Genomic DNA, 7,826 nt, shown 5'->3' with positions numbered 1-7,826 from the left:
GAAAGTTAGAGGAAAGATATAAACAATTTTCTCTATTTAAAAAAATATCATGGGCTTTATAGACTATTTGATCTACTGGTATCATGGGTTTTTGTACAGAGTGTTTTGTAGAGCTTACATTTGTGATTTTTGTATGTGTTTGTCCCTACCATATGGCTTGTCTATATTTATCCAAATATATATATATATATATATATAAATTAGTGAAAATTACCAAAAAAACACCCTCTAAGTTTGCATTATTGTCAAAAAAACACCCGTTAGTTTTTGCACTCCCAAAAAAACCCCTTCCTTTTTTTATTTTTCATGTTTTTCAACCCCCAAAGCATGTAACTGGATGTCAACGGTGTTATTTTTAAAATTTTATGGACAAAAAAATACCCTTGCATGGGGAGTCGTGATCGCAGACCCATTTCATCTGTATGAGAGGAAGTGGGGGTTTTTCCGTAGGGTAACCCCAAGAGAGGAATTCTATCGGAGCCTTTTTAGTTATTTTTTTCTCAACTAGAGTCTTCGCTAAACCATTTCCAAGTCGTCTCCAAAGTTGTCTCTCATCGGTGCACCTCTGTAATCTGCAGCTTTTTCCCTTTCCACCAGAGATCTCGAAGGAGAAGTCCCCAGCAAGTAGTTGGCATTTCATCGGTTGCAAACTAAGGTATTGAGTATGGTTTTTATGTTAACTGCTCATCTACAAAGAAAGATTTTTTTCGGTTTTGTTTTGTGCTCTGCTTTTTTGTTGGAAGATATCAAGTCTCGCGGGAATTTCTCTCTGGGGTTTTTGTTAGTCTCTTTGGGAGATTTTTTTCGGCTAGGGTTTTTGTGTTGTTTTGCGCTTTCGTCTGTATACACTATCGGAATAGTTTTTTCGATTGTTATGATTTGTGTAATATTTATAATGTACAATTCCCCTTTCATTTAATATGGTTTCGCTTTTAAAAAAATGAGGTTTTACGCTTTAACAAATGAGATGTTACTGCTTAAATTTTTGTTGTCTCGCTTTAATAAACTAGTTCTTTGTTTAACAAATGATATCTCCGTTTAAGAACTGAAGGTTACCGTTTAAAATATTATATTTCCGCTTAATGTGTTGTTATTGTCGCAGGCTTTTGACTATGGCGGTCAACCCTAGTTAATGGGCGATGCTATTTGACACCCTGTAGTGGAGACCTTAGTCGAATTGAAAGATAACATGACCTCTCGACACTCGGGAGATCATCCGAAGGACACCGTTCTGCAGATTCACTCGAACCGGAAGCTATCTACCAAGAGAGGGCCCTACTTGATTCTCTATTGCAAAGGTACGATGGCCGCACCAATAAATTCAGGATCGGGGAGAGCCTGCTGAGTTTCAGGCCTCAAGATGTGGCCCTTGTTCTTGGTCTGCGTTGTGATGGCGACACAGTCGTGTTTAAGAAGAATAAAATCCGCTCAGTGTTCGAAGGTAGGTATTTATCAAAAACCAATGAGAGACACAAAGACTCCATCAAGAGCGCTCTTGTCCAACTTGTTCAACAGAGGGGGGAAGAAGAAAATTTTGTCAAACTCCTGATGGTGTACCTTATGGGTACAGTCCTCTTCCCAAATACATCATGCTCGGTTCCGAACTGAATCGTTGATTATGTTGATGATCTACCCGCCATGGGGCGATACGCATGGGCGCAGGCGACGCATAAGTGGCTGATGGAGGACATTCCACAAGCAGCCGCTCGAGTGCAAGATAGATACGCCGGGAAGAAGACCAACACAGGATATATTAAGGGGTGCTCGGTTTAACTTTAGTTATTATAGTTTAAACTGAATGATTTCGCTGAAATTGTTTGGTTTACATATGTTAGTTTCCTGAGCTGGTTCCGGCGAGTGCTAAAGAAGAAATATATGTTGGGGCCAACCGACGGATGGATGCTATTGCTCCGGAACCACTTGCTCGAAGGCAGGATGAGAGAGCAGCCTCTATCGTGCGCGCTCAACCCCGTTCTCGTACTTCCAGCCCACCACGCGCATGCATTCCTCGACGCCAGAGAATCCCTTCCCCACCACGCCAGATTGCAACAACCCCCCCTACCACGACAACGACAGCTCCCCCGATTGTGGCAGCCCCCCCGACCATGGCAACCCCTCCAACCTAGCAGCCCCACCGGCGACATTAGGCGAAGATGTCACTGTAACTCTTATGCAGGCGTGCCAGATATTGATGACCAAGTTTTCTCGGCTTGTCGCTCGTGTTGAGGCTCTGGAAGGACGTTCACAATCGACTGCGCCGTCCCTCCAAACAACTAAAGCACCCGGGACGAACGAGGCGCCGGAATTTGACGACGACGACATCATCGCGGTGGCCATTCGAAAACGGCCACATTCGAAGAGACTTGCGAAAAAGAGGAGAACAATACTGCCTCTGTCTCCACCGCCGGCTGACAATGAAACAATAGCAAAACCATCGGCGGTTGATCGTCAGTCATCGAGTCTCCGCCGTTGATGACATGGCCATGACGGTGGAGGACATCTTAGATGATGTGGTCGCCGCCATGTGCAAAAAGATCGTTAACTCTCTTGTTAACGAAATCCCTCGACCCGGTGGAACCGTGTCGTCGAGATTGCGGCGATCAAAGATGGACACAATCCTCAAGAACAAGAACAAGCTAAGGATTTGTCTCCCGATGATGCTGTTGCCGTGGCCACGGCTGAGAACCACGTAAGGATGTGTCTGCGATTGATCGTTTGCCGCCGTCGTCCCTCGCGATCGAGCCGGACACAATCCCACAACAAGAACAACCACGTAAGGATGTGTCCACGGTTGATCGTTTGTCGCCGTCGTCCCGCGATCGAAGGAAGATGCGGCTGGTGCTGAACACCTTCAAGGCTCAACGACAGTGCCCCATGAAGACCCCGACCGAGCAACGCGAGAGATGATCAAGGCCAATCAACAATGGGACAAGACGGCTCGGCAAGTCTTCGCTTTCAAGAAGAAAAAAATGGGTTGGTCAATCTCGTCTTAACAAATACTGACAGGGGAGTTGATGAGGATCTTCCTTAATCGCCGTATGGATGTAAGTTTAAAGTTTTTCATGATAGGGTTTAAATTTTTGTTTATAGTGTTTAACTTTATATTGATAGTGTTTAAATGTTTATATGTTATCGCTTTAAGTTTTCTACTTAACGCTTTAATTATTTATAATATCATTTCGAACATTGATAATATCATTTAACTATTTAGAATATGGTCTAATTATATCTCATATCGCTTTAATCTCAAAGACTGTCGTGTGAAAAGAATGATCTGCCAAGACCTACACGGTCCAATTTATACACTCTGATTGAGGGGAAGGAGATAGTCACAGATGATGTGATGGACGCTTTTGTATGCATTGTTGTACCCTGTCCAAATTTGGACCTAGGATCTTCTCTTATTTCTGTGAAATGCATTAGGGTAAAATGGTAATTTTGCATTAATAGATTTTTCATCGGATTGCACAGCTTGGTTATGTAGCGAAAAATCCCCGCCAAAAACAGAGGGCAATTCGGTCATTTGGATTTTGTTTCCATTCATGTGTTAGAGGGGCAATAGAGTAATTTAGAAAAGAAAAAAAAAAACATTGTACCAGCCCATTACTATAGTTAAACCAGCCTGTTTCTGTAGTTTTTGCAGACCCAAAGACTCGTTGATTACTGTCATCATCGTAGCAAAGACAAGATCGTAGCAAACCGACACTGTAGCAGGCCGAGAGTTAAAATCAAAATTCTTCTCTCTTCCTTCTTCTTTCCTTCTCTTTCTTTGCTTCTCCATGCCGGCCGAAACCTCAAAATATAGAAATTTTTTCCGGCGACCAATTCCGGCGAACCAACACCTAAAATTTATTCCCCACATCCTCTTGAGTAAGGTAAGAGCCTTTATCCGAGTTTTTACCATGTATTTCTTCCGTATTTTCATCGTATTCATTATTTAGAAACCTAGACCAAAACCTTAGATTTTCCATGATTTGTGGGAGTTTTTGGGCTTAAAATGAAGCCCTTGATGTCGTCAATTGTTATTCATGAGAATTGTGGCAAAATTTCATTGTTTGATGTTGTAAAATGAGAGAAAACCATTTGTAAGGTTCGGGTTTTACTGTAGCATTCCCGACGTTACTGTAGCACCGGAAAACTTTGGCCTTTTATTGTATTTCTTTGATCCAAATTGAAGCTTTTCATTCATTAAACTTATTGGAAATAGGTTTACTCCATTCTGAGGTCGTTTGGGTCCAAAATGACAATGTTTTGCCCTAAAACCCTAAGGTTTCGTATTAGACATGTATAAATGCATTTGCATGCATTTTCTTTTAGCTATCATTCTTGTGTTCATTAGTATTTGGATTCCCTGCTTGTATCTAGGTGGCGAAGCACCTCCAAAGGGAAGGAAACCGCCAATCAGTGTGCGAGTCTCCATGCGAGGCAACATGTCTTGTGAGTGGGTTATGTTGAGTGCACAATTCTAATTGAGTATCGAAAATATTTTATTTGTTTTTCTGAAATGATTTCCATGGCTTTATCATGTTTTCAAATCACTAGCTATAGGAGAAAAGAAAGTGTAGATGACCACTAGAGACTATGGTTTATTTAAAATGACTTGTGGTTTACTCTCTGAAAAATCATGAGAAAGCTTGTTAATGTTGTACTTGCGTTAGTTGAGATTGAACTTGAGGATATACATGCTTGGTGGATGAATGGAAATTGCTGATTATTACAACAAGTTCATAGAGCTTATGGGTTATAAGTAAAATTGATTATGTATGTTCAATGGATGATTTAATCTCCCTAATGATGTATAATTTCTGAAGTTTTGGGAAATGATGTGATAAACATGGTACATGGAACCTGATGAAGTCTTGAATGCTAAGGTATATGACTACACTAGTATATTGGAATTGGAATAACTTGTGGAACCTTATATATGATTTTGGCTAGTCAGTGAGATTTATGCTAATGTATTCTTTGTAATATCGGAGAACCATGGGTGACATAATTATACTTATGTTGTAGGATTCTCACAAATTGATGAGGTTTGTTCTTGTGAACATAGTGTAGGGTGCTTAATTGTAGTTTGATCATATCGGGATATACATATGTATATATATATATATATATCGGGTGGATGCCAATGATTATGATTATTATTCTAAATGGAATTTATTTAGAAGGTTGATGATGAATAGCTTGAGCTATATATGTGACAAGTGTTGAATTGCAAAGACTGAATATTCCTGTGAATTTCTAATAATAGTTTGATTTAATACTCCTAAGAGGAGATAGTGAACTTGTGAGTATTTTGACAATGAAATTATTATAGATAAAGTAAATATTAATGTTGAGGTAATGACACTATGATAAGGATCTAAGACATTGTTGAGTATAAGAGAGGCTCGAATAGTAAAGACTTGTGAAAGTAAATACCTGATGATGTGTAAAGTAGGATTTAATCAATGTGTATATTGACATGTGTAAATATATGTGATGAGATGAACATATTTTCATGACTTGTAAAGTATTTAGAGGTTGTGATTGACTAGACCTTGGGGATTAATCTTGTACTTTGAGGAAAAAATTAGTGAGCTGAAGAAAGAGAAAGCTGGAATGATCCTAAGTAACTTGAGGTTTAACTAGACCAAAAGCCATGTTTGTTCTGACGACTTTTTATTGTATTTCAAACTTAATGTTTCTTTTCTACACTATTGGCATCTACTTTTAGAAATGGTTTGTAAAACCTTTCACTTGTATAAGCATGCTTTTGATATTTATGGTTATGAAAACAAAAGGGTTTTTATTTCTGAATGGCATGTTCTTCTAGATCGTGGATATTATAATGCGTTTAATATTGGCTGGTTTTATTGTCTAAAGCAATGCTTCAGAGCTTCGCATATTATTGTGTTATTCTTGGCATTTGGACAGAAATGTTTTTGAATGTATTGGCACATCGGGATTGGAATACTTTTTTGAAAGTTTACATGCATTGCTATGCTTTGGCTTTGGATTGGTGGAAATAATGTTTATTCCCGGTATGTGAATGCTTGTCTTGGATAAGGACCCTGTGACATGAGTGATTCAGATTGTATTATTGCTACAGCTATATGTTGGTTTGGATGGTGACGGTGGGCTAAGGCCCGACTACTGCAGTAGTGGATCCCAACGGGCCAGCCTTTAGAGGTGGCGTTGTGGACCTGGGTGTTGATTTGTCCAGATCAGGTGGGAGCGTAGAGCCCTGATTGGATGATACATCGGGATCCCGGGGTCACCACACGGGACCGGTGGGCCAACGTCAAAGGTGCGAAGACCTTGACGGCTCTCAACTTAGTCGCGACGGCGGCTAATGTTGGAGAGAGTGTTTTTAGGCCATTGCTTATTGATCGAGAATTTTATTTGTTTAAGTTGGTATTTCTACTCATTTTGGGAACTTATATCTAAGTATTTGTTTTATACATGTTAAGGTTTTGTCGATGCTCGTGAGAACCTATGTTTTGGTTTTAAATACCAAGGTTTCTTATATTACACTTTCATTGTGTGGAAATTGTGAAGCGTTTCAGTTTACTTATGTTATTGTAAAATGTGTTTATTGTATTTCATCGATTTGTTTTGATATTCTGTTAGATTTGTGCTAACCTATTCACTGAGTGACTATGGTTACTCACCCCCTCCTCTCTTCCAGGTTTTAGTGGTTTTGGTCGTCATAGCGAGGCGAAGTGCTTGGCAATTTGTATCCCGAGTCAGGTTGTTTGTTTACTCTTAATCAGGTTGCATTGTATGAGTGCAGTGGATCCACTAGTGTTATTAACTCTGTAAATGTGATTTGTATATCTTTCACTTTACTATTGATTCTTCGAGTGAAAGTTTTATTTTTGGTACCTTTATTATTGCGGTGTTGTTTAGCAGGAGTTTGTGAGCCTTGCGATGACTCGAGGGTTGAGTGGTGTGTGTCCCTCCTCGGGATCGTCGCGGCGGTTGTCACGTGGCGGGCCCGCGGGTCGGGACGTGACATGCATAATACAAAAGTCGCTGAGCAAAGTGCCATATCCCTACAAGAAGCGCGTCTCCATCACAAGACCGTTGGCGCTGTTTATGTCAAAGCAGGACGACGCACATGAGACAACTATGGCTATGATCGGAGATGCTGTGCGCAGCTTGCATGAAGTTCAAATTGTCATCCTCCCGATAATAATGAATGGCCACTTCCATGTCGTCGTCCTTGACAATGACAAACAAGAATACATGCATTATTCTTCATGCGCGGGGTACGAAAAAGTCGCGTCGGACATGCTAACTTCTTTAATTATGTCCGACTGATAGTGTTTGTTATTTAATTCGGTATGTTAATCTCAACTTGCATATCTCGACAGCGGAATCTATTCGACACAGCTGTCGATATGGAGTTCGGTGAGTCGGCGACCGCAAAGTACCCACTCCTGTACGACATGGAAACCCCACGGCAAAAACAAGGAAGCGTCGATTGCGCCGTCTATGTCATGTGGTTTATAGAGCAATTACTTTGGGGTGAGAAGCTACGGCTACCGCATGCATCGCTCCTTACCCGAGATTAAAGTATGTTACCCGTGATACTTAAGGAGGGAGGCGTACCACGTCCCATGAGAAAGGGGGGGTCTTCCGAAGCGGGTTAAATTTTGTTTTCGCAGAACAAGACTTGTATTCAATTCATTGTTTTCATTTTTCGTTGAACATGACTTGTGCATGTCAATGTAAATTTTGTTTGTTTTTCAATTAGTAAAGCATGTTAAATTCCATTCGGCTTTCATTTCATTGTTTAATCTATGAGTGTGATTGTTTATATTTCAGTTTAATTATTT

The 7,826-nt window shown here is 40.4% G+C and overlaps 1 long non-coding RNA gene across 1 annotated transcript; it reads left to right on the top strand.

Moving 5' to 3' along the window:
• Positions 1–3,785: 3,785 nt before the first annotated feature.
• LOC120274083 lies at positions 3,786–6,833 on the top strand. Its single transcript, XR_005540696.1, has 3 exons — positions 3,786–3,875; positions 4,366–4,437; positions 6,674–6,833. It is a non-coding gene; the product is annotated as an uncharacterized LOC120274083 (long non-coding RNA).
• The last annotated feature ends 993 nt before the right edge of the window (positions 6,834–7,826 follow it).

Source organism: Dioscorea cayenensis, chromosome 12 (assembly GCF_009730915.1).
Source record: "Dioscorea cayenensis subsp. rotundata cultivar TDr96_F1 chromosome 12, TDr96_F1_v2_PseudoChromosome.rev07_lg8_w22 25.fasta, whole genome shotgun sequence".
NCBI classification, from domain to species: domain Eukaryota; kingdom Viridiplantae; phylum Streptophyta; class Magnoliopsida; order Dioscoreales; family Dioscoreaceae; genus Dioscorea; species Dioscorea cayenensis.
The sequence above is the reverse complement of the archived record's forward strand: the minus strand, read 5'-3'. Positions and strand labels throughout refer to the sequence as shown.